General features: G+C 39.8%; 1 protein-coding gene across 7 annotated transcripts in view; it reads left to right on the top strand.

The window, feature by feature from the left end:
- The first annotated feature begins 357 nt into the window (after positions 1–357).
- The window catches only part of GTDC1 (glycosyltransferase like domain containing 1), a 186520-nt gene continuing 158931 nt past the window's right edge, over positions 358–27946 (top strand). For all 7 annotated transcript variants that reach the window (XM_050976900.1, XM_050976904.1, XM_050976905.1 and 4 more), the window contains exons 1-3: positions 358–451; positions 9578–9693; positions 21900–22088. The gene's annotated coding sequence lies outside the window, so the exon portion shown is untranslated. The remainder of the gene's footprint in view (positions 452–9577; positions 9694–21899; positions 22089–27946) is intronic.

Here is a 27946-nt window from a genome sequence, read left to right on the forward strand (position 1 = left end):
TTACGGAGAGAACACACACCTCCTACTCACATCTAACTGGCAACAGCCCTGATTGTCACTCTTTTCCCAGAAAATCCATCTTCTTTCTAATTGTTTCTGTTTAGCCCACCTGGTGCATAACTCCTTGTTATTTATTCCTCCCACCCCTCCCCGCTCCCAAAACTCTTGCGAAGGGGCTCGTCGCTTTCCTCGCGCGGTTTGTTTCCCGTTCCATCGCTTCTCTCTGGGTTCCTCCTGCCCGTGCCCCGCTGCGGCAGCCGGGCTCTCCTCGGCGGAGCCCCCGGGGCCCGTCCCGCTGTCCCCGCGGGCAGGGAGGGTCCCCGGGCGGCGGGGCGGAAGGGGGGGCCGGCGCTGAGCTGAGGGAGGGGCCGGGACGCCGGCGCGTCGGTGCCGACGGTCTCCTGGAGGGAGTGAGGAGGAGGAGGAAGAGGAGGAGGAGGAGGAGGAGGAGGTGAGCGCCCTCGGGGTGGGGTGAGAGCGGGGCCGCCCGCGCCAGCCGGGAGGGAGGGAAGGGGTCAGCGGGGCGGGCGCTCGGCTGCAGGACCGGCGGCGGAGAGGACTCCGGGAGAGCTCCGCCGCGCTGGGCGGGGGGAGCCGAGAGGAACCGAGGGGAGCAGAGCAGCCGGCTCCGCCCGCCGCGGCTCCCGGCACCTGCGGCCCGCGGCTGGGCGGGGAGCCCGGCCTCGCCGTGCCCCGGAGCGCCGCGGGCGGGCAGGGGCCGCTCCCCGGGAGCCGCGGGGCCGCCTCCCGCCGCTCTAACATGGCTGCCGGCGGGGCCGGGAGCGCGGGCAGCGGCCGCGGCTGCCCCGGCCCCTTCCCGGGGCGGGCGGGCCCTCGGCGGGCGGGCAACGCGGCCTGGCCCGACCTGGGCCCGCGGGGGCCCCGCGCCGCAGCCGCCGCCGGGCCCGAGCGGTCGCAGTGCCCGTGGGGAGGCTGCTCCGTACAGACACTCTCTTCTTCTGCCCTTTTGTTTTGGCACGCAAGGTGTGCAGGACAGGGGTTGCTTTTTGTGAGCAGTTAAAGGGAACGGCAGAATCTGAACCCGGTTTGGTTCCAAGTAGCAAAATTAAAATGTTTATACATGTGAGCAGTGAAGCTGGTGAAGCTATCCGGTATGATTGCACCCTTAGCTTTGGCATTCCATCAAGATTTTTAGAAGGAGGAAAACAGAAACATTAAAAACACTACTTGTACGAAACGTGTGGGTTTTAGGAAGTCGCCTTTATTATTATAAGCTAAGTATGCCCTGGAACAGAACACTTTGCAGCAGAGGAGCTGCTTAAATATACTTTGTAAACACATCCCAACTTTAGGAAAGTGTGTCTGGGATGAATGGGACTTGGCAGGTCTGCACAAATCTTTTAACACATGACTGGAGTAGCAGACTAGAGGAGAGAAACCTTTAAAGGTGCAAAAGCATGTACTTTGTTTTTTTAAGGAATATGGGAAACAGTTTGAGGCTTAATTTATGATTCAGAGTTGAGCCCAATAGTCAGGGAAAGTCAAATAGCAGATTTCAGTGTGGGTTATAACAATGGCTTGGCATAATTCAATAGAACTATTTTATTGGATTCTATTAACCTGGTTAACCTTAAATCTTAACCATGACAGGGTTTTATGTAAAAAGCCTCTATACAAAGTACAATATTGAATTTTAATTGAGGCTTTCAAGGCCTCGTATCAAGTGTATTCTTGCCTTGTCTTTTTTCTCCTTTCTTGAAAGTCCAGGTGTACTATAGTCAGTTTAAATACTGTGAGTCCAGTTTGCACAAATCAGTTAAGGGGAGATTAGGATTTTAAATCGGTCCTGTTTTTTTTTTTAAGTTTGTGTATATATAAGAAAGTGAAGGTTATTCTCAATATAGTGTAAACACCTTGGTGTTTAAAACGGTAGCAATATGCAAGTATGTTTTGTAATTGACTTGCTTACAAACTTTCTGGTCAATTTCCCGCTTTAATGAATGATAGTGACAGTGGAGCCCAGCATGAAAACTCTGCTCAGCACAGGGTGTTGGTACTTTACAGAGCACTGAATTCCTCCCTCAGCTGATGAAATGCAGTTTGAATTCTGGTACACCTGAATTTGAGTCTCCTGGGATGTGCCATGAGTTAAACACCTGTTAATTAACCCTTGTGGATTCCTGCATCAGTGTCAATACCAACTGCAACAGGTGCTGTTGCAAAAGTGGTGCCCGTAGCTTTCCAAGTGCCTGTGTTACAGCTGAAACCTGTCGCTTTTGCTGCTAAGTCACTCAGACTCCAGTGTAAAAATTATACAACTTCCTTAATGTTGTTTTAAAACCAGAGATATAGACATATTTTAAAGACCTAGCTGGCTGGAGGCCCATTTTAGAGTGGCCGGTAAAAGCAATAAACTATCCTCAAACATTTCTGCTCAATAAAATTTGAGAATATGAAAACAAAAAGTTCCTGGTTTAGTTTTTTATAAATGTTTTCTGCACTCTGTGACTGCAGAGTGCTTTGAGCCCATAGCTTAGAGCCACATGCCTTGAGCATTTTAGGCCTCTGTCCCAGTTTATAGCATTGAGTTTCTTACTTTCTGTTTTGATCAAAGCGGTGAAGTTTTGTGGTCTCTGACCAATGTCCTGTACTGGTGGAAGTGTCCAAGCAGATGATTTTATCATCAAAACAGCACATGTTTAGTGACTTTCCTTCACTCGGGGCTCCTGGCATCAGCTCCTTGTGCAAAACCTGAATGGTTGTTGGAACCTGTGATAACACCAAGCACTTCCTGACATAGAGAGGGCAAGTAGTTCTGGCACCATTTGCTGTATTTCAGTTCTTACTGTCTGTAAGCTGGAGTATAGCTACAAAAGAGAAATTAAATATCTATGCATCTTATTGTTTGGCTTTACAAGATCAGAATATGTTTATGTAGAACAATCCCATATAGTCCAGCTTGGGAGAGCCATGGGGGTAAGGCATTTCTCCTGCTGCTGTTGAGCAAATACTTAATGTGGAATACTGGCTTGGATTAGCTGTTCCAATTGTCTGTGCATAGACTTGAGATGTTACCTTTTTAAAAAAAGGTAACTGCTGTTTCTCTAAAAGTTGGGTTCACAAATGTAACATATACAGTCCTGTGTGAAGAGAATTGTGTTCTGTTGTAGGGAAATACACTAAAAATTTCTAGTGGTGTGAGAGTTATTCTTGGTTATAGTAGTGGTAAGTGTTCAAGGTAGGCTGGATAGGGCTTGGAGCAACCTGGTCTAGCAGAAGATGTCTGTGCCCATGGCAGGGACTTGGAATAAAATGATCTTTAAGTTTTCTTCCAACCTGAACTGTTTAATGATTCTATTTTATGATACCAGTAGAAAGAACAGCGTCTAAATGTTGATTGTTCCACTGCGTGAGACATGAGCTGTTTTGCAGTGGGAGTAGTAACAAAACCAAAGCAAATGGCTTGCTGACTTGAACATAGCGAGTCTCTCATTGTTTGGAATTAGTTGTGTAATGCGCTATTATTTTTATTTTAAAAAAAATTGCAGTAGTGAAGAGCAAACTCTAAATATAAACTCAAGGCTGTTAGGATCTCATACAGCAGGCATTTCAGAAAAGAAAAAAAGCTGGCTACCATTTTTTTCCCCCCATTTGTATGTGAGAAATGTTCTCTACCGAGTTTGTAAAGCAGGAGAATCACTTTAATCTTTGGTGGCAGAATTGTTAATAAGGGGCTGTGGAGAGCCAGCCTTGGGCTGCCCCCAGCCATCTGTAAGCAGAGCAGTTATCGGTGGGGAAGAAGGGCCTGGATGCTGCAAGGACACAGAACCCGGTGTGAATTTCACTTCTCCATGGATTTATATCAATGGATGTCTTAAAGGTGCATCTTAACTGGCCATATTGCTGCATGTCAGATGTGAAAGTAAAAATAAATGTGTGAAGCGCCAGGCCGAGTAGGAAATGTAAATCTGAAAACCATGTTTCCAGTCCATTATCCTAAATCCTGCACCCCATCTATAGGAATTCATGGGAGCATATATATGTTTTATTTTTGATTGGCAGTGTTTCCTGTAGGCAAGAAATCAAAGATCTTTTCAAGTTATAAATGACCATAACTAGGGAAGCCAGTATTTCAGATTGCTGGTATTTTGGGTACGAGTAGCTCTTTGATGTCCAAATGAGAACTGGAGGAATGTCTAAAATTAACAGTGAAGTATGTAACACTAATGATGAAATGCAGAAGTTGGAGGAAAACAGGCAAGGCCAGGCACTAAGGGTGATTTGTATTTTTTCCCCTGATTAATTATTTTTTTAGGGTCAAAGTAAAGAACACAAACAGTTGTGATACATAAATCCCAAAGTAAGTAGGTCTTGGATAAGCAACTTTGATTTAAATATTTGTGTGTGTATAGGTTTGCATATAATCAAATGTTCAAAATGTATTACATATGTAATTTGCTGAATTGTTGTGGAAAAAAATGTTAGGGTGACCGCAAAAAGGGGATTTTAATTAGTTTTGCATCTCAAAACATCTGCATGTGTTGTGGCTCTACAGCAGTGTACCAGTGTAGCTTCACATGCTGTTTTCCAAGATTATTTTTGGGCAGTCATTCCCTGTTTGTGCAGCAGGTTGTCTGTGTTACTGATGCTCAATAGTACAAGTATGAAGTTGCCCTAAATACCATGGGAATGCTTACTTCTTGGAGGTGCAGCAGTGGTTCTTAAGAAGATCACTTTGGCCGTGCCTCTGGCATCTGAGAATGTGTGGTGGTCATGGTCTTGATGGATAAAACACCATCCAGAGTGCAAGATTTCTTTCACAGTCGTTTTTAGAAGCTGTCATTGAGATAAAAACACACCCTTTGAGTTCACACCTAAGTAATTGGATGCAGATTTAATATGATGCAGTGTTTTATTCCTTCTTGGGATGGGATCCATGTCCCATGTTGGGCATGACTCACCCTGGCAGGATTCAAGAGTGTTGGAATGAAGGCTGGAGACCTTGCTGTTGCCATGCCTTATTTTCCTCAAGAACTGAGAATCTTGGTTAATCCTCCTAAAGCTTAATAAAATACACATATTAGAAACAGACCTGTTTTAAAGCCATTGTACTGAAGAACTTGCAGAATATCGCAAACCTTTGTGTGTACATGCAAAAGGAAATGGTTGGGAATGCTTGAAACTCAGAATGGATGGTTAGCCAGAGCAGCAGTGGTGTGGCTTAACTCTATTTCTAAACCACCTCTTAGAGAAATATCCCACTTTTTCATGTTCTTTCCAATCAGTTTTGGGGTAGGGAAAAAAGCTAACCCTCAGAGTTGTGTGTTAATAACCTTATTGTGGAATATGTAACTATATAAATCTTGATTCTGTTTTATTGGTGTTTATTTACCAGGTGACACCTTTGTAAGTAAAATAGAAATAAAGTGTCTGTTGCATTATGAAAATAAAGTGGTTTATAAGTATCTAGCCTAGTATATATAATTTAAAAAGTGCTTTCTCAGAAGCACCATAATTCCCATAATTTTAAAACAAAAATCTTAATTGAAGTACAGCTCCTCATTTTATTTGAATTGTATTTCCTGTGTATCTTTCTGCTTTAATATTTACTTTACATACAAATATGTCCAAAACCAAAAATTCCACATACGTTCAACAGGTACTTGAACGTATTGCATCATTTGTGTTCTGTTTCTTTTCAAGGTTTACATAAGGAATATGCTGTGAGATGACTTTGCTATATAGGAAATCCATCAAGATTCTGTGAAATTGTGCTGTATGATTTCCCAGTTTCAAGTTTTCCCTGGCTGATTGCAGTTTAATACAGAAAATTTCTGAGTGCAACTTTTTGTTTGGTCTGAGTTAAAGTTCTCCAAATAAACAATAACATCAGCCTGTTGTCTTTACAGAATAATTTCTTGTCCTGATCTTGCTTTAAGAAAACTTTAATGAGAAATATGCTTTTGTTGTTGTTAAGTCAGTTTTCTTCTTGTTGTGATTTAAATGTAAAGGCAAGATTTATGGAAATGACTGCAGGGTGGTGCTGGCCTAATTAGTCATTATTTCAGGCAAGGCATAAAAAATTGGTTGTTCTTGTGCCTAAAACTAATAGTGTATTTTGTATTTAATCTGTAGGTCTTTTGTAAAACAAATGGTTGTGCTAAAAACTGCAAAATACACACATTTAAAGTTTGTATGCTATTATTTTGCATGCTGTTTTGGCATGTGACTTAAATTTTTCATTGATAGTTAAATTTACTATTATGTGTATTTGAAATATATATATCCCTTAAAAGCCAGGAATAATAGCAGCTGAGCTGGAATTTGCAGTAGAAATTTTGGAATTGAATATTTGGCTTTTCTACTAGTGTCTATTCAAGGATTAAACACAAAGCACTGCAGTGCTTTATAAGAGTACTAATACCTATTACAAGTTTTTTTTTTTTGCGAGGAGTTTTAGGATTATCCGTGTGATATATTCACCATTGGGCTCAGGGGTGTCTTTCAGGGCTTTCTTTTTGTGGGCCTTGTTGAGATGAATTCCCATTAATTGGTATTTCACCCAGAAGCGACCCAGGTGACTCAGGAATTCTAGCACCTTCAGCATGTGGAATTTCTGTCCTAATCAGGCTTAAGAGAGGGGGGCATTAGCCCAGTAATGATTGAAACCTGCCTTCTAAAGGAAAATATTCAGCAGGGCATGTGACACGAAAGGCTCCTCTGTGCCTTTGCCCTCTCCTTGTCCAGGCACAGCTCTTGCACATCCTTAGTTGCAAGGGGATATGGCTGAAGCACAAAGCTGCTCTGCTCCTCTCCATGAATGCATTTTGTGATTAAACTTTTAAAAGTCACAGCCTCCAACATACCACTGCAGTTTCATGGTAGTTCTGACATTATTTTACTATTCATGCTGTGAATTTCATTCTGTAGTAAAATGAATATTATATTGGCCTTTTAAGTTGGTTGTCAGTGGAGAATAAGGAAGCTACACTTAGAGCATCTGTATGCAATCTTGGCGACAAGTAGGACCCTCTGGAAAGCTGTTACTGTTGGGGCAGAACTAATCATTCCATGTGAAATTATATAAGGAGAATTAGCTCTGACTCTACCTCATTTCCTTTCATACCGCTGTGAAAATAAGCTTAGGAACGTCAAACCTTCCCTCCTTATTTCTCTAAGTACTTTGTTAAATACTTCTTTTTATTAAGACTTATTTATTGGAGGTGCTAGAAAAGAAAATATAACTGTCTGTATTTCTAGGTACTAATGGGATGTGCATCCTTGCCCAGTTTGGCAGTTGTGATTTCCTTCCCAGGACTGGATTCCTGGGATCGGTTGCCATTGCCTTCTCTGTACTTTGACTTTATTTCCCTGGTGGATCATTCCGAGTACTCCACATTTAAGGTAGCATGCTTCATGTGAGAGAAAATTGTCAATCACAGCCTGCCTGGGCTATTTAGAAAAGAGAGATATCAAAAGCCTGCTCGGAGCTCTAAGGAGCAGTCAGGTCACCTGCTGAGTTGCCTGGCAGGAGCCTAAACTCGTGCAGCCTTTAAGTTTAGGAAAGAAAACGGGGATCTCCGGAGGTCATCGCTCTGTGCCGAGGCCCTGCACTGGATGTGTGAGTGTGTAGTTCAGTGTCAGTCCAGAGAGAGATGTGTGGGCCATTCCTGACCTGTTCTTCTTACCAGGTCTTAAAAACAATCAGTGGAGATTTGTGTAACCCCTTCATAACCTGATCTCTTGTTTAACTATCCCTAGAGGTAGCATATTTCCTCTAATACTATTCTGTTTTTTTCCTAACCTGTTAAGCTTTTTTTCTTTATTTTTTTCTGCAGTGGATATTGTAGTAGTGGGGCATGGTTCTTGTAGCTGCTGTTAACCTATTTTGAAGCTTGTCTCATCTTTCTTTATCTTTTTTTTTAATTATTATTCACTATTTAACTCTCCCGGATTGTTTAGGTTTTCTTTTGAGCTAGTTTCATACATCTGTATTAAAACCTGAGTGGAATGTACAACCTTAGGACCAGTGATGAACAGAATAAATCTTACCAACTTTTTCATATGATGCTCCTATCATTATAATAAATTGGAATTATTTTTCAGTTTTGGTGTTCAGAGTTTTAATACTGAACCAGTTTTGCTATTAATCCCTTAGTCCCACTTTTCTCAATTCTAACTCTGTTTCTCAGAATGCTTGCAGCATTTCCCAGGTAACTAACAAATTTTGCAACTATATTGTCTATCAGGTAATAAATGAAAACATGAAATAATCCTGCACTAATGTTCAGGATCATTTATAAAATGTCAAGAGGAAGCTTATTATAGTCAGAGTCCTGCAACCTGTACTTTGTTGCAGACCCAGCCTTTGGAGGTGGAGCACAGAAGGGTTGTGTTGTGCTCTGATTCCCTCGTTGTCTTTGGGGCCATTGCTGGTCTTGGTTCTTTCTCTCTGTGTCTTTTATAGAGCAATCTGAAATGGGAAAAATAAAATCCCCCCAAAAAATTTGATCAATCAGATCTCAAGATTTGACATGTTATTTTCTGAAACATATAGACAAGGGAGAAGGGGAAGAAACACTCTCTGCTTCAAAACGTTTTCTTCTTTGCTGCTTGCTTGGACTATAATCTGCAGATGTTTTTCTTTTATGTTGGTCTTTTACTACACCTGATGTGATCAGAAACACTATTTTATCCTCTGCCCTGGCATTTTCAAAACCAAAGCAACTAAGAGATGCTGACAGAGTTGGGAAGACACAAGGACTGTGGCTTAGAGTTAAGGCAGATGTGATTGCAACATCTGTGCCTAGGAAAGCTGCAGTCTGATCTGCCTTCTGTCTTCAGGATTTCTGGGATTCCAGGAGCAGAAGTGGTGCAGATAAGACATGTCCTCTGAGGCTTTGAAAGGCTTCTGCTCAGATTGTAAAGCTCTTCCTTATTAGGCCCACAGGAAACACATCTCCTCTAGCACAGCCAAATTGGTATCATTGTTAAATACTTCTCCTCGGGCTCTCCAGTGGTAACTCTGCTCCGTGGTGGGGTTATTTGGGATGAAGAGCCTCTGTGGCTGCCTCTGTGTATTGACTAGCTGAGTACATTACTGGCATGTAACTGTGTGTGGTAATTTCTGACTTGGAAGCTGTGATGTGATCCAAAGAACAGTTTATAGAGGGTTTTCCACCTTTTTTCTTAAATTGGACTCTATAGGCCTAAAATTTGGGATTTCTAACTTGAAATCTCCATCAGAACACAATCTAGTAACTAGGAAGAAAAACCCCAAAGCCTTGGCATCAGACAAATGAAAATTCATTTTCTTTAATGACTCTCCCCTTTGCCAACTGTGTTCTTGGAAAATGGGTCTCTGCATTTGGTTTGTTTTCAGTGCAATAACTGAGTTGGTTTCTGGGTGGCATAAAATTGTGCATATTCCTCTTTGGGTTGTGAAGGGAGCCCTGTCCTTTTCCTCATCTCTGAGCAACAATCCTGGGGTTACTTCCTGACCTTGGGACTGTTCTTATATTGGGGCTCCCTACCTGCTGTGCTTCTCCTCTGCTGCTGTGTCCTGCTCTGAAGGCTGTGCCAGGTGAGATGTGCTTGCTGTTCTTTCTCCTTTCAGGTGAGCTCCTCTGGCCTGGTGTGCAGCTGGTGGGAAGAGAAGCTGGCGGCCTTCCCCTGTTCCATCTGTACCTTTGAAAGGACGTCACTGAATGCAGTGCACGGCAGGCAAAGCAGGTATGGTCTGTGGGGGTTCCACAGCAAACACTTCAGAAAAGCAAAGATTCACTGCCCTAAGTTCACCAGTCTGTCCTGCAGGAGAAACAGTAAGTAAGTCATTAAAAAAGTAACTAGATGAAACATTAAGACAATATCCATGTGACCAAAGCAGGTGGTTTGGATAATTTTTCATGCATAATTTTTGTTTTTGTCATCATAACAATACATGACAAATGAATGTGCTTTTCTCTCAGTGATGTTTAAAATTTGATTACCTGAATATTGATAATGTTTGGTGCTTAGAAATATTTCAAGAGTTTTGTAGTTCACTGGTTTGTACATAGAGTAATTTTGGGAGTGTATTTCACTGCAGACAATCCTAAAATAAGTTCTTAATAGTCTGGATGTCTAATATTCATTTTTAGACTTTACATTGTTAAATGTTAGTTATTAAATTCTGTTAAAGATATAAACTCTATTCTGTTTTGTAGCATTAATTATGCAAGGTTGAAATTCTCAGTTTCATTTTAAGGTAGGGCTTTTTATTTGTATGTAGCTGTTGAAATAAATTACAAGTATGAGAAAACATTCTCCTAATAAACGAGGGATGCCTGGAGTTGGCTGCTAACTGAGACAATTTAATTCATCCATCATCAGGGATGATGTTTCTTAGCAACACAAAGTATTTTCACCCGGGGCGCTTTCACAAACTTTCACATTTTTCTTCAAATACAGCCTTGGTAGTGTTTTATATGACCTGAAGTTCGTCCATCTGTCCTGAAGCTCCCAATACTTTGCCATTCTCTCCAGTGATCAAATGATCCGATATGTGGGGGTTTTTTTCAGCTTAATAATACACAAGTTGACTAGAGAATCATTTTGTGTGTCAGATTTTCCAAAGGGTTCTGGGAAATTATTTGTTGCTCTGGATAGCAAAGCTAAAAGTTATTGAAAATGTGTTACAGTTTCATAATAAAACAGATCTGAAAATTATTGGCTGGAGAGCCAACTAAATGCTTTCTGATAGCCATAGCCTCAAGGGGGATACTTAGATCATTTGTAATAAAGAGATATCTTTGATATCTTTTGGTGAATTGACTAGTATTCTGTTTAGATCATTATTTATGAAAAAAACTGGCTTGGTATGCAATGTTACATTATCAAATTGTTTGGGTGTAAGAATTGCCTTAATGCATTGCCAGAGTTTTCCATGTTTATTCTTTTTGTGTGCTGCATGAAATCAGAAGCTGTTGATCCATTAAGACTACCTTTGCTTCTTGCTTTCCATTTTTACAACATGTGTGGGGATGATTTGATCAGTGTAATTACCACCTGGGGAGACTTGGCTTGCTCAAGAAACCCCTTCAGGTATGTAACAGGTGTTGTTCAGTATGGAGAGCACACATCTTCCAAGTGCAGTGTGTTATTTTGCTTTGAGAAATAATATGTCTTGATTTTTTGGTAAACTGCTCAGCAAACTTCTGTTATGTGAAGAAGTGACTAAGCCTTCGCTTTTGAGAGGAAAAGTTTTTGTGCTTCTTCTTTGTCAGCAGTGCATGGTGACAAGTGTTTGCTAAATGCTGTGATGAGGTAATTATAATTCAGCTTATTTCACAAAGAAGGTGTACAGAAACCCTTTTAAATTGTGGGAAAAGAAGTTACAGAAACACCGGTTTGATTCTTCCTCGTAGGTAGAAAAATGCTGTGTTGTAGCTCATGTCATCTTAGCTTTAATTTGCTGAGTTCTCATGTAAGCACATGAAGTCTTTGTACACATGTGCAAAAGAATTAATTGTATGTCCAAGCTGGGACATCTTGTTTGAGGTGATTATTGCAGTGTAGGTGTTTCATACCCTGGTGTTACTGTCTAGCATCTCGCAAGATCTCCAGGTGCTCCCTGAAGTCCTTTGAAGAATCACCTAAGTTGGAAGCTTTTTGTGTTATCCCACAGAAAATGGTATCTGATAAAAAGGGGGAGAAACTATTTTGCTAGCCAAGCCTTTAAGTCTCAAGTCTTGGAAAACAGCAGCAGTTGTTTGTCTCTGGTGCTGCCTTACCTGTAAGTTGGAACTGTGGCACCTTGTAAAAAGGTTAGGGTTCTGTTTGCTCCTGCAAGACTTTGTTGCATGTTGTGGCAGGCTATCTATGTTTCTACCTCTGCTTTACCATCCTTGGATCATTTGGGAAGCTCCAGAATCAATTGTGGGCTCTCCTTGCCCTTTGAGGTTCTCTTAAAAAAATTTCTGATGGTGGCTTCTGGAGGCACCTGCAGAGTCTGATGTCAGGGATGTTTCCTGCAGGCTGGTGTTTGCCCTGCAATAGATAATGTAGTCATGTTGTAGACCTGTATTTGCATCTTGGTGCAGTCAGTAAGAAAGCTGGTAATTCATCTTTCAGAAAGTCAAATTTGGAAGATTAGGTTTTGAAATTGCTCCATAATTGAGAGTTTATTTTTCCAACTGTAAACCCAATGTCTCAATTTACAAAACTAACAAGGGCTGCCACAGGCAGGTAAGCACCACCTGTTCGTATGAAACCAAGCCTCCCAAATACTCTCCAGAAATTAAGAACTGTTTTATTTTGAGTAAAGGTTTGTTTGGGGTAGAGAAATAACGATTTTCATGGGATTCATGGGCAAAATACAGCTCTCTGCTGTGAAGTACTGGGAGCAGTGCTGGTGATGTGTCAGTTTAGGGTGGAGGAGAAAGGGCTTCCAATATTTCTAAGTTTCTTTTCCTTGGGAACATTTTTTTATGTAGCAGAATGTTTACTCAGGATAGGTAAATGGCAAAAAACTGTCATTTGCCTGCTGTGCTAGAGGCAAGTGAATTACTAAATGTTCTTTTAAACTGTAGCCTCTCTTGCCTTTGTGAGGCAGACACTGGGGTCCTTCTCTTATCCATATTCTTTCTTATTCCATATTCTTTCTCTTATTCTTTCTTATGGATTTTCTATATATTCTATGCAGTTTCCTATGGTTAGCTGTAAGGACATGAAGAATTGATAAAAATTGTCTTTTTGAAGGTAGGGAAAGGTCTAGAGTCAGTCTGATAAATAGAGAGGGATAACTTCTAACAATAAACACACACTAGTGTCAAAACTGTTGTAAATTTTCAAAAACTACTTTTCATCCTCATCCAACCATGACTCAAATAAAGAACATTCCCTTTATGGCCTGCAGCACAATACAAGTTGTACTTTGTTAGCTTTCAGTTAAAGCGATGAACATATTACTTGAATTTTAGGAAAGCGGATTTGAAAACGTACTATATTTAGGGTTTAGTCTTGAAGTTATAAGAATAACTAGTGGTTCTTGCTGTTGTTGCATCTTTCAGTGTTCATGTGCAAAGAATGACTTGATCAGAGTTGTCACTGGGAACATTTAGTTTTTCATGCAAAGTATTTTTGGGCAGCTTTTATTTGGAAGAATATGGGATAGAATATAAAAGAATAAGCCTAAGAAATTATCATTTTTGTTAAAAGGTCACAAATTATAATTGTTTGGGTGCTGTTTCTGCAGTTAGTCTCTGAAAAAAGGTGAGTGCAAATCAGGCTAAAGCACTTCTCAAAGTGCGTGTTTCACCTTGTAATTCTTACCATTTAATTCTTACCATTTTCAGATACTTGAGAATTCTATCATTTTATTCTGATTGGAATTTGGACACTTTTAGGAATGAGCAGTCAGTTGTTCTGTTACATGTTATGTTTGCATCTAACTCGCATAATGTCAGAGTTTGCATGAAAGCAAAGTGGTTTCATTCAGCCTCTCTACTCAACACAAAACTCTTGTGTTGTCAATAAAAATTATAATTTCTCTATGTTTTTGAGCTTTATTTGTAGCCAAGGAGTAGTACATGAAAGACTTGGGGCATTTTTAGAATTGCAAAATGGTTTGGAAGGGATGTTAAAGCCCATATATGTAAAGTATAGAATATACTGGAATAGGTACAATCAAATCCCAGTTATACAAACAAAAAGAGAGCATCACCATAGTTGTGTATCCAGTGTCATATTTCATATGAAAGGCTGACCTTTTTGGGACCCTTTCTTCAGAAGTAAAGAACAGTCTGATCTGCTTCCCCCACAGTTGCTAGGGCAGTTGGAAATTTGGTTGATCTTATTTTTTTCAGCATAACTATCACGTGGAATGAGAGGGCCAATTGCTGAGATTGCAGAGGACTGTGCAGCCCCAGGCATCTTCCTCTATGTGTGAAGACTGATTCTGGTTAATGCAAACAAATAAAAATGAACTGCCTAAGTTCAGACCAAACACTAACTCAGATCAGGAAAAATATGATCCTTCCCAGTGACTTAAAAAGGATGCATGAGGCTTATTTGTGATAGTTTGTATAAATCAAATGGGCATTAGATTACACGTTCACTGTTGTGGTTATCACTTGAATTGCTTAGCATAACCTAGTGAACATTGGCCAGTGTTGTATTTAATTGCAAAGAAAGTATTAGAAAATTATAGTCAGAATTTGATTTAATTGAATATGGTGGTCTAAAGCTCTGCAACCCGGAGTTTGAGGCAGAGAGTGAAATGGTCAGGAGCCTGCATATTCTGCATGTGGGGTTTTAATTTTTGGTGGTCTCATTATTCAGGTATAAAGCAAGCATTTTACTGCAGTAATAATCTATTCAAGATGCTATTTATAGACCAATATAAACCTATTTAAAATATCCTATATTAAATATGTAAATGCTTTCCTGTGGCCAAATGAATTTTGTCCACACAATTGTGTAACTTTAGCTTAAGCCACTTTTCAGCTTCCAGCCTCTTAATTGTTCTTTAATCTATGGAGTACAAAGAATTAAATGTGTCCAGTCTTATTAAACTTTTGGTTCATTTAATTTTGATTAGGGAGATGATTTACAGTTAGGGTTTTGAGATGTGGACCATTATTATTTTTTCAGACCAGCTCTCTTCCCTTTGCCTGTTCACTCCTGAGTGGGTGGAAAGGTCCAGGAGTATGTGGAGAAAATGTCTGGATGGGTATGATATAGGTGAACAGTCCTGCATCATCCTGTGCAGTGATTCTGCCCCAAATTATGACCTTAAAGTCGTCCCTGTTGTGAGAGGAGCTGCAGAAGTTTAAGGGTCGCAAGTGAAGTTTCTCACTGGAGACTGATGTTGGGTTACACAGTTAAATATATCTCAACTTCCTTTTTATATTCTTTATGCATAACTAGATCTAGGAAGGCCTTGTAAGTGTGGAGTTAGTGTTTATTTCCTTTTGTGTTGAATTAGACCTGTCACCAGATTTGTTCCTAAATTCTCACGCATCTTGCACAGCTATTCCTGCTGCTTGTCATCTTCAGTTCTCCCTGTTTTTGCATTAGTGTGGGCTCAGTGGCACTTGATTTAACATCAGTAAAAGCTCTATCAGAACTTCTTACTGTTGATTGTCTCTAATAACTTATTTTTTTTGTGTGTGTGTGTGTGACTGTGATTTTCGAGGGGAAAAAAGAATCCACATATTTTCATTGTTAGTGGAAACTACAGATGGGAACCTCAAAGAGGAAGACCGAGGGGCATCCTCTGTAGGCTGTCCACAGTGTATTTGGTCAAGAAAAGCAACAGATTAAGGAATGTGACGTGTGGTTCTTGATGCAGAAAAAAAGCTTCTCTATGCCTAATACATTGGAAAACATTGGTTCAAGAGCAAGTCTCCCCTATGCAAAATTTGCCCCTGTAGTATTATTAAGATCAGTATCCATGTAGGTTCTCATCCAAACTCATTGTGGTGCCTGAGGTCAGCTTTGGCTTGTAAATGCAACTTTAGGGAATGTTTTGTGTGGTCCTGTTAAAAAGCATCTCTGTAAGTTGTTTGTTTAGAAACTTATTTACTCCTGTTCTTCCTTGTCTTCAGTTCCTGCTTAAAAAATAGCAGCTGTAAATGAAACACTGTCTGCTTCACAAGGTTTGTGGAAATAATCCTTAAGTGTATCCATACCCTCATTGACTGCTTTTTGATATTAATTTAAAGGTGATTGTTTTCAGTTCTGGATACTTAGACTTTTCTGTGTAGAAAAAGTGTGAGTTTTGTGAGAATGACTGTTGTAAATTGATGAGTACTGCAGTCTGTGATTCAGGGAGGAATTATCAAAATGCTATTTCATAAAAATCAAATAAACTCTGTGACTGATCAAGTGGGCAAGTTCACATGTCCCTGTAGTTCTCTGAACATCCTGGCTTGACTCATTACTACCAGAGAGGTGTCTGCACTTCATCATGTGTTGGCATGTTCCCTGAGACTCAGCATTCCTCTTCTGTATTATTTCTTGATAGTTTTTTCATTAATCCTTCGAAAGTGCTGGACTGCTTAATGGAGTCGGAATAAAAATAATGCATTTTCAGAAAGTCTTCCAGTGTGTTCTGTTTGCTTTCTGCATCTCACTTAAGTGTTAATCAATTAAGTGATTCTGATTCTAGTCACTCCCCAGGTTAGATCTCGGCAATACAGGGATGGATAAATGTACTCTGTAAATTAGGTGTGAAACGGTTGGGGAAATGCACAAGCTGGTGCTCTGCAGAGCCAAGGCAGGTCTGGCTGGGCTTTATTTTAGCTCATGTGTGGGCAGGCTGGCAAGGCTAGTGCTGAGCTGGAGAGAAGTGGATGTCCTGGGAAGAAATTGCTCCAGTAGGAAAATGCTCAGGTGTTAGTTTTCTACCTGTTCTTTTCTATCAATTTATTACTTGCATTCTGTCATCAGGGCAGTTTTGTTCTGCTCTTCTGGTTCTTTTACACTTCTAAAAAGTCTTAGTTGGGGGTCACAGGCCATCAGGTGCCACAGTTTTGCTTATAAACAGGACTAGAATATTTTAATAAAAAATTGTTTCCAACTCTCTTTAAGGATTCTGCCTAATAAGTAAAGATTAGTTTATGATATTATATAGACAATGGAAATAAAGCTTATGTTTCTTAGGCATCATATTATAATATACCTATAACAAATCTAATTTTGAAAGAATAGGCAGAACAATAGAGAAAGATCAGAAGTGAAGGTGCAGCTGCCTCTTCTTTCCTGGTAAAGAATCTCCCAGTCTTGAAAGCCCAGCCATGGCACATGCCAAGGTTGGAGACCTGGGCTTGCTTTAGTCTCCATTTATGATGCTTCTCCAAAATTCTTTTGCCTACTCTGAAATAATTTCACTGAATATATCTTATCCCTAGCATTCACATATTCAGCAACCTGCAAGTTCTGCTCAAGCTGTGAGTTTTAGAGGGTGTCTAATGTTCTGTTTAAAGGTGAGGATCCTGTTATATTTTTTTTCTTTAAATTTTATGAGCATTTTATATAATGATGTTCCTGTCATGCTTTTGGCCATGAATCAGCACAGCATTTCTGTGCAGGCTTTAATTGAAGCGTGGAGTTGTCTTGCTGTGCAAATGTTGAAGTCAGTGAGACTATTAATTAAAATTAAGTATGTGCATAAGTGCTTTTGCTAAAAATAAGTTGCTTCATAACAGCTTTGGGCCATATTTGGGAAGGAGGGGGTTGTTTTTTTCAAACTTTGGGAATAGGTATATATTTCTCTCTGAACTGCATGATGATAAAATGTAGCAGCAATACCAGAGGGCAGAATGTTGATGGCAAGAACTGTGAGCTTTCTGCCTTGTCAGATGTCACCTAAGCCGCTATTTATTGATTTTTAAAGAGAATAAAACTGTTATGGTTTTTGTATTGCACAGAGACTAGTGGAAAATTTGAAAAGTTACTGCTTAAGCTGGCAGTGTAGTGGAAGCACACAAGTGACAGGAATCAATCAGTTCTTTATCTTCCTTTCTGAGTGCCTCGTTACAACTCTGTTTTTCTTCCATCAGTTATTTAAAGTTGGAGCTTCTCAGAGTGAGACTCCTTAGGTACTTGTGCTGTGTGTCATTTGTTTTCTAGCTGTGTTTGAAGCCATTAAAAATATTACCAGGGACTACTGAGCTGTGGCTTTTCCCAAATGTATTAGACAATTTGCAATACAGATTTACTGTACAATTTACCTTATAAAATGAGCAGATTTATTAATTCTCATGGTACCTTGGCAGAATAGCATCCTTTTGTCTCTTCAGTCTGGCTCTTTACTAGACTCACTTTATCATGCTAGCCTCTTACCTTTTTTTCTGATTTCTTTCAAAAATAGACTTCTTATAAGCTCTAGCACTCCTCACCTGCAGCAAACCAATGAATTAATAGTGGAGGGAAGAGACCACTGGAAACATGGATAAGAGGAATGTACACGAAGCTCCCTGTGCTGTCAGGTTTCTCACTGAACCTTCCTGTCTCTTCCAACAGAGAAGAATATCTCTGCCCTGCCTTTTTGCAGGTGTGTGTGCTGTGCATAAAGCAGTGGCCACAGAGCTAAGCAGGAAAAGATGAGGGACCCCATTTCATGACATGGTGCCAGCCAGGATGAAGCTGTGTTTGCCTGAGGTCACACAGAGATCTGATGCTGGACTGGGGCACAGGTGTTTCCTGACCACAGGCTGATTCTTCTGAGGTGCTTCAGCACGATGTGTGTTGATATGTCCAAGCTGTTGGTTTCTCACTGCTGCCATTCTTAGTCTATCATTTAGTCCATGATTGGTAGCAGAAGATGAAAATCCCATTTGTATGTGAATACAGTGATTCTTGCGGAATATCACATGGTTGTTCCTAAAAGTGGGAATATGTAGGTTCCTATTTAAAGCAATTTATTAATGTTGTTGATGGGGTTGTGTTTGCTTAGTGTCACTGCCAGAAGTTTCTGTGAAGCACTGTCACATGAACACAAAGCAAAATTTACATTGTTTGGGGAAAAATACCAATGTTTCCATCTTTACTATGAACACGTCAGTTGCTCTTTATTGCTTTTTAAATTTGATTTTGTTGTTGTGTGGTGAGCTTTTCAATAAACATAGTGGTTTCATTTATATAACACTGGAATTATTGTTAATGCCCAGGTTCATACTGCGAATTACGTATGTAATATTGTGTCCAGTGGGATCCTGTATCACAGAATTTGCATAGTTATAGTGCTGGTGACATCGTATCTCATACAAAGAACCCAGGGACCTGATACAATATCAGTAAAACTGTCTCCTAGGTATGATTCAAACAGTTTTATTAGCAACATATGGGGTATGAAGGAGCCACAGAGGGTAGTTTTGAGTGTAAGGGTGCTGGCCTATCTTTTTCAGCCTGTAATTATATCAGTCCTCTTCTATGGCATTATTTGTTGCTGCTCTGGGATTGCAGAAAAAATAACTACTAATATGATGACACAAAGGATCAGAATAAATTATAATTGTTGACTTTACAAGAAATTCATTGGCAAAAAGGCTTACTGTCCAAAGCTTGGATGTCATTTCTGGTGCAGCTTCAGAGCTAAGCCACTGCACTAAATAATATAGTTTTCAAAGTCTTAGGGTTTTCTGGCAACCTTATCCTGCTGTATTGGATGCTTTTGTGATCTGACAGATACAAGGAAAAAACTTTTTGGCTGCATTTTGGTTTTTAATCTTAAGCTAAAGGAGTGCATTTTGTTTAATTGATAGTGGGATATTGAACTCTTGTTCCCCAAATGGAACATATTCTAATTAATCATCTTGAAATAAAGAGTTCATAATTTAAATTATGACATTAAAAACTTGTGAAAATATAATTAGAAAATTACAGTAGTACTCTGTTTAGTTGTACTTCTTAAAGTCATGAAATAGAAAAAAAATAACTTCTACATGTTGTAAAAATGATAAAAGTTTGGGGGTTTAATGTTTCTGCCAGTTGGCTGAAGAGCCACAGTGTGTATATAGCTATTAAAGAAAAATAGTATTTGACTACTTCCCAGATAATTTTTTAAAATCCATGTGTTTTAAAACACTGGGCTGGGCAACTTCTCTGCACAAGAGCCTGTGGAGGGAATTGGGACTGTTACTTAGTCAGAGTTACTTCTGAATATTTTTATTCCTCACTGAGATTCAGCATGGAACAGTCTGGGACCTCTGTGCTCCTTCACTGATATAGAAGCATCTTTTAATCTACTTGTTTCCATTTCCAACACAACTGTGTTGATCTTACTGTGGTTGCAATAATATAGTAAATACATAATTTTATCTGGAAGGGATCCTTATAATTGTTCATCCCTTGTTTTCAGGTAGGATGAAACTTTTTTGAATAATTCCTGGCTTAATGACATTAAACAAGATAATAATAAAAAAATCCCTAATTTATAACTTAATTGCTAAACTTCTTTTTAGGGTTCGAGCTCTCTGCTAGCACTTGATTGTTTTTGTGAGCTTTTCTGACTTCCAGAAACTTTTGAAGATCATTGCAGGTGATTGAGGAGCTATTTTAACTTGTTCCCATAGTATCCGACAGTAAAAGTCCTCAGACTTTGCCAGGTTGTATTTGTTTTGAAAAATATCCTCTCATCCTGTATCTGCATTATCTCTTTGGGTGCTTTCACTGGAAGCTCTCACAGATTTGCTTCTTGAGAATCTCAAGTTCTTCTGTGAAAACTGAAGTAAAATTGTAATAAGCCTTGTAATTTTGAGAAATAAAGTAGAAACATGTAGTGAGACTTGTGATTGAGAAATGGACAGATGTCAGCTTGTAGGTGCATAAACATCACAATCTTCTGATCTTTAGTGCAGTTGTCCCCTGGCTCCAGCACAACCAGCTACAGGGTGAAATGGTCATTTCCAATGTGCCTCAAAGTCACCTTGCTCTTTAGACATCATTAAGTATAAACTTGAACTGTTTTAATGCAATTTTTTTTGCCTTTTTAATGCCGTTTTGCATTTTTTCATATTTTTTCTCCTTTCCCATATCATTTGTTGTTTGGAGGAGAGAGTTCGCACCCACTTTGCTGAAGATGGTAAAGGAGTGATTTCTGAAAGTAACTATTAAATAAAAAAAGTTATATAAACATATCTGGACATCACATCATAGGGACTTCAGAGCTGTCTCAGGAGCCTCTAGAGCCACTCATGTTAATTGTTGCATATCTTGTAAATGTGTTTATTTGAAAGTACTGGAAGCCTTCCAAGAAATTTCTGTATTTAAAAGGGCAAAAAGGATGTCACAGTGGATTTAGTCCAGGACAAAATAAAGTAAAGGTTAACTTGGACTTCCATCAGTGAAAGCTTAAAAGCTAAAAATAAATGCTGGTCACTATGGTTTTGTGATAGAAGGATTTGTGAGACAAAGCTGATTTTTTTTTTTTTTTACAGGATTGTGTGTCTGGCCTTTATTGCTATATTTAACTAATTTCTTTTGAAGCATTAAATCTTTGCAATGCAATATATTGAAATAAAAACCTAGGTTGTATGAAGCTGAGACAGAAAAGATTAAAAATGTCCTGTTGCTTGAAGTGTGACTTTTAATGAGATGAGAAAGGCCTACACCTTGTGGTTCCCCAATGTGTTCATGGCCCACTTAATCAGCAATTTCATTGTGATATAATTTTTGCTGCTTTATTTTTCAGATGATGCAAAGCATGCTGGAGAAATACATCTGCAGTTAGTCACATAGTTTAGTCATCAAAATACAGGAACACTGTAGTTGGGCCAGAAAACCAGGGTGGGAAACCCCACTGTGAGAGTCAGGGGTGACACGAGGGGAGACAGAGAGAGCTGGGACAGTTCAGCCTTGAGATGAGTGGGCTCAAGGGCAAAAACTGAAATAGAGGAAATTCTGTTACAATGAGAAGTTTTTTTTTCTGTGAGTGGCCAGACACTGGAACAAGTTGCCCTCAGAAGCTCCATCTGTGGAGATACTCAGAACTGGAGGTGGTCCTGGGGACCCTCCTGTTCTCTGGTTTGGGCAGAGGGTTTGGACTGGTTGTTCTCTGGAGGTCCATGATTGTGGGATCTCCTGTTTGTCTTTATCTCCTGTGTGGTCTGTCTTCACAGACATGATTAGACTAAGGAAGGTATTTGGATAAATATTTATGTGGTGTAGTATTGGGCAGTATTTGGATGGATCTTCTTCACAAAATCACAGAATGGTTTGGTTTGGAAGGAACCTTAAAGGTCATCCAGTTCCAATCCCCTGCCATGGGTAGGGATTCCTTTCACTAGACCAGGGTGCTCCAAGCCCCGTCCAGGGCTGGTCTTGGGCACTTCCAGGGATGGTGAGACTGCAACCCATCTGGGCAATGTTTAGGCTCTTCTTAGCCTAAAACAGTTGGGAAGTAAGACCAGATGAGCTCAAATTCTCTTTTCATTTCTCCCCCCAACTCTATTTAGATTGAAGAATGCTACTGCACTCAGGAAAATCACACTTTGAAATCTGTCCATTGGACTGAAGCAGATAAGATGGGTTGGAAGAAATACTGCTCAACACTGAGATCCATAGCCAAGATTCCCAGACTGCTTTGGTGAAGAGCTCTGAAGCAGCACCACCTGGTATTTTACTGCTGCCAGTTATCAATGCAGGTAATAATGCTTCTGATAAATATGATGTGTTTGTTAGAGCAAAAGGGGAGAGAATATCCTGTTTGAGAGGCTTGATGGATTTGGAATTCTTTGTGTTATTAGATGTTTGTTAATGATTTTTTTACTCTGCTTGCCCTGAAATGATGGCATGGTTCACATTGTACTTCCAGTTCATGGTAACTCTGACAAGGTTACATTTTTTAAATGTGTTAAAGGAATCTTTCTTTCAAGACACAATTAGCAACATGTTTGATTTCTCTTTCTCCTTTTCAATCAAAGCCTGGATTCATGTGGTTGCATCAGAGAGAGGAGATGTTAAGATCATGAATGAAGTATGTCTGCTAACAATTGGGCTACATCTGTACTTCAAGTTGAATGGCTTTATGTGACTGTAAAAAAGTGACAGACTTAAGTGACAGCTGGGACCTACAGCAAAATAGGAAGGGGTGACCAAAAATATTTGGCCATTCAGATATATGTTTATTTACCACTGTGCTGCCTTCCCCCCAAAAAATCAACATATGTTCAAACTAATGGTAGTCAGCAGTGAAATGAGATTGTATTTTATAGTTTTGCTGGGGAAAACTAATTTCCCTCACACTGAGAATTAATAAATTTGGTTGTATCTTCAAGTTAAAATGACGCTTCAACATAACTTCTGTGCCTCTAAAACTGCCCTAAGCTTGGGCTGTTTAAGGAAATAAGCTGGTGTGCCATAGGGTGTGTCAGTGCCATTCCTTCTCTTCTCCCCTTTCTTTTCCAGTAACTTCTGAATTCATCAAACAACCTGTACTGAATTTACCAGAGGAGTAGGTGCTACAGGAAGTAACAGACTTTCAGCTACTCACATGAAATCCGTGCCAAGGACTCTATATTTTTAAGCTGTGAATTCATTTATGATTAATGTTTTAATTATTTGTTTGTGTCCTAATTTCTGCCACGTTTCAAATTTAATTAAGTTTGAGATACAGGAGTAAGCAACAAACTCCAGGTCCTTCCTTCTTTCTCAAATTGCTTACAACCACCACAGTGCTTTCTCACCAGGGGATTTTGTCAGAGCTGTGGTGCCTCTGAGGCTACTTCTTGCACAGAAGGAGCCTCATGAATTGCCCAGAGTTGAAAGTCACATAACCATAAAGGGGTGTTAGTGCCCTGGTGTGTGTCAGCAGGTGGAAGGGGACGGGTAGGACACCCCTGTCCTGAGCTGAGGACAAACAGCCTCATGTGGGGAGAGCAGCGTCTCTGTCTCCCAAGTGAGAGAACTTGATGTGATGAGAGAAAAAAAGAAATACAGTTCACACAAATATTAAATATTAAATACAGTGTAATTTTTTTACTATAAACTGTAAAAAATGTATGTTTTGAATTACTACTAATGTGCAGCTGTCTATGGTTTGCATTATATAGGATAAGGTTTTCAAAACTTTGAGTCTTTGAACTGCCATTCAAATGATTCAAACATTCAGGTGCCCAAGTCTCATTGCAACTCCATGGAATTTTCACCTTCTCTTTTGAAAATGGAGCTGAAACTTACTTGGGTATTTTTTCTAGAATACTTTAATTATCTGATGTGGAGCACAGGGGAAGCGCAGGCATATAAATACCCTGAGCACAGGCAGAAACAGTCACAAGCCTGAGTGCAAATGGGTGTTTATTGGGGTGAGTGGAGATCACATGGACATCACCAGTGCTGCCCTTGGAGGTGACCAACTTCCAGTGTCTAATTATTCCAGGTGTATCCTGGGTAGGTAGACACAACCTGTCCATCTCTTGCTCATTTCACACTTCAGTGTGTGGCTAAGTGACCCCATAAATGTTACTGATGTCCACATGCAGGCTTTGGCACCCAAGTGTTATTGTTAAGTGTAAAAGAAATAGAGGGTTGGTGTCAGCCTACCTAATTTTTCAAAGTTATTGGAGGCTTACAAATGATAAAGATTCATTCAACACCAGGAAAGGAAGAAATTTTTCCCAGTGAAGGTGGGGAGGCCCCAACGTAGGGTGCCCAAAGAAACTGTGGCTGCCCCTGGATCCCTTGAAGTGTCCAAGGCCAGGTTGGATGGGGCTTGGAGCACCCTGGGATAGTGAAAGGCGTCCCCTGCTTGTGGCAGGGTATTGGAACAAGTTGTTCTTGAAAGTCCCTTCCAATCCAAATAATTCTGATATTCTGCAATTTTCTACTCTTTTGTAGATCGTTACTGCTAGAAGCTTTATTTTATCTGAATTCTGAAAACGCAAAACTTTAAAATCTCAGGAATGTGTCAGTGCAAAGCACAGCAGTACCCTGAGTTCAAACAGCAGCAGTGAGGAAGGAGCACAGACACTTGAATCGTGTGGTTACTGCTGTGAATGTACCTCAGAGACTAAAACTAGAACCCTTTCTCACGCTTTACCCATGCAGAAGAAAAGGCAAGTGCAGACCTTGAACTGGTACATGGTATCTACTCATATCTGTTTATACATAGGTTGATAGGTTTTTTCTGACAACTTAAATTTGAATATTATCTACTGGAAATTTCACAGGATTCTGGTAAACAGGTAATAATTATTTCTAGGTGATTTCCAATGTGACAGTCATTAACTCACTGTTTCAGCTTACTTGGTGACACTATCTTCAATTGGTTTTTTTTTTGTTGTTGTTGTTAAAGAGACAATGCTGGTGTAGTTACTCAGATGTTTACTGGGAAACAACAGCTGGATGGGTGCTAACTGAAACCTGCCAGTTCAACCGGGCCAAAGTGCTTGATAGGACCCTGGTGTAGTCAGAATACATCTTGCAGGAGTAAATCTTAAAACGCCAGTTTTCTGTCTTGTATCTTTTATTTTGGGGGTTTGGGGTTTTTTTTTAATTTTTCATAAATATATTCTTAGAGCAGAGCAATTCTAGCCATGTCTTATGGGCACACTTACAAACAATTTGAATATATTGCTTAGGATGGGCTCAAAGATACAGAAATGTGTATTTTTCTTTATATACATCCCTTCACTTTAGAGATATTTAACTTTTACTGGCTTACCTTGTAGCAGAATAGGGATGTGGATCTGTAGGAAGCAATATTCTCACTGAGGCAGCCTGTTCAGAAGTCTTGATCCTGGCTCACCTGTAGCATCCAAGTTGTGGAATAAACCCTGGATTTTAGAGTGTGGTAGTTTGGCAGCACTGAACGAGCTTTCTAGGCCGACTGGTTCATCTCAGGTTAGAATGGAAACTAAAACCCCTTCCTGCATGTAGAGGGGGAAGCCTAAAGAGGAAATAATGACTTAAAATATGCTTTCATCTGCTGTACTGAAAGAAGATAAAGGTGGGTTGGTTTTTTTTTAAAACTTTTTAATCAGACAAGCTGTGTTTTGTGATGTAGTTTTTTGGCAATTTAATTACAGTCTTAAAAATGCCTAAGTGACTCTACAGTCCTAAAAGCATTTGACAAAACCTAATTGTGTGTTCTGTGGTCAGTAGAGACTTACTGGTTGGGGTTGCATGTTTTTAGTCTGTGAGGCTATTGGCAGTTGAAAGAGTTGTGTATTTCTATATCCTTTGTGAAGCTGTAATGAAAATGAAGTTATCATTGTGAAGCTTCCAGTTTTGACAGTGAGAATGGCCCTTCGATCTCTGAAGGCTGCTGGATTTTCCATAGAAGTTGAAACCATAAACATTTTATGGCACAAGATGAGTTGCTGGGATTCAAACATAAATTTTAGAAAGAAAAAGAAAAAAAAAAAGAGAGAGTGAATGCCTGCATCTGTGAATGTATTGAATTGCTGTGGTAAAGAAGAGCCATGTGGTATTTTGGTAACTTCTGGGCATTGGGAAATTATAGATTACAGGTGAATGGGACCTGCAGATGTTCTGTGGGTAGGAATGACTTTATTTTAGTCAGATAGTGCTTTTTGTGCAGTTTGTGTTGTCCAGATTTCTGAAGAATTTTACCAGATTAAGTATTTCTATGTATTAGTCATTGTGGAAGAAGAAGGGAGTCCAAGACCATGGGCCTAAGCCACAGTCTGGAACCTTTTTTGCATAGAAGAGCGCACAGGGAAAAGAATATTTTCCTGTTCATTCTTTGAAAATGAAAACAAAGGAGATTGACATCCTTTTACTCTTTCAGTCAAGTGTCACTCATCCTGAAGTTGTAATAATCAATTCAGAATGGCTACTTACACTTCTTTACAAAATTGGATGAAAGAGCTTTGCAGATAAGTTAAAGACCACAGGAAAAAAAAGCTCATAACTTCATAACTTTAAACTGAATTAGTTGTTTCTTTGAATTGCTTATTTTTAGTCATGTTGCCATAGGTATCAAAGCAGAGAACTATTATCATTCCTTTGTAAGGATTGCTGCTGTTTTATATTCACGTTGCAGCAGATCAAAGGATGGGTCTGCAGACATGGAGGGGAAGGTGTGTTCTTTCCAAGATATGCAAACACACCTAGAGTGAGTTGGTCCAGGTACTGAGGATGCGCTGACAGGGATTTGCAGATGGCAGCAGCATTGTTTCATTCCTGAAGAATCTTCATCTTAGTTGCTAAAGCTTTTTTCTGAGTTTTTTTAATCTCTGCCAGCTAAAACGTGCTCAGATGCTGGTGCTCCCTACACTTACAGCTTTGTCTTGCTGTTTGGAAGGACCTGGCTTGTTAACTGCCAGTGAGTGTTAATGGTACATCCTGCTCTTACTGATCTGTGTTCAGCTCTGCTTCACCCAAAATGATGTCTCCATCTGAAATGATTTGCAAAAAATCTATTGAAACTCTTGCCCAGAGAACCTGTGGATACCCCATTCCTGGGAGTGTCCAAGGCCAGCCTGGATGGAGCTCTGAGAACCTGGGATAGTGGGAGATGTCTCATGGCAGGGGCTTGGAATGAGATGACCTTTCTCTAGTCAAATCTAGTCAAATCATGGAAACACAACCTAAATGAGCAGAGCCCCCAGCTCACTCTTGCAGGCAGAGCTGTTGGAACCTGCAGAGATTCTTGTACCAAACCCAGGGTATTTGGGAACGATGATTATTGTTTTTACACTTGCATCTTTTTGTACTATTTTTATTTAGTGTCATTTCACTAAATAACAGTTTAGTTTAATCCTGACTTGAAAGACCTGCTTTAAAGCTGCATGCAGTGACTGATTTTCTTTTGAAGACATGAATCTATTTACAGAATCTCACTACTGTTGTTAACTAACTTCTTTGCAATGTTTTCTTTCAACTTTGGAAATTCATTAGCTGTAACACCACGTGTAAAATGTCTTCAGTCTTTGAACTGATGTTTTATTTAGAAGCCTGGCATATCTGTGAATCTAAATTAAAAACAAAAAGCCATTTAGTGAGGAAATAGTTAACAACAAAACATTACAAATAGTGTCTGAAGAGGCTGTTAGTTTGCTCAGGAAGTTTTCATTTTTTATAATTTGCTGCCTCATTATTTGTAATAGTGAAATTGCTCCTTACCAATCTCTTATATGAAGGAATGAAAGTGGTGTTGACAGTTCTGGGTGGAAAATACTGAGTTAGGCTTACTGGGCCATATTCTGTATTGAAGTGAAATGTCAGAACCTAAACTATTGCCTGGAGTGATCATTTCCACAGGATTGCAAACAGAATTCTGCGGAATGGCTGCGACTCTCCAAAGCTTATGACTAAAAGCACTTCAAACCTTTATGTCAGCTGGCCCAAAATTGGAGTGAAAGAACCTGGGGGTGGGTATTCACAGCTGCTCCAGGAGCTGCACTGGTGGTGCTGGTGGATGGTGTTCTCTCCCCAGTTGTGTTATGGGGTAATTTTTGTTCTGTTATTTCAAGATTAGGATTTTGGTAGTCACTAAACTTCTCTTTATCCTGGATGATTGAACTTAAAAATCTTCTAG

The sequence above is a fragment of the Serinus canaria genome, chromosome 7, assembly GCF_022539315.1.
Source record: "Serinus canaria isolate serCan28SL12 chromosome 7, serCan2020, whole genome shotgun sequence".
NCBI classification, from domain to species: Eukaryota; Metazoa; Chordata; class Aves; order Passeriformes; family Fringillidae; genus Serinus; species Serinus canaria.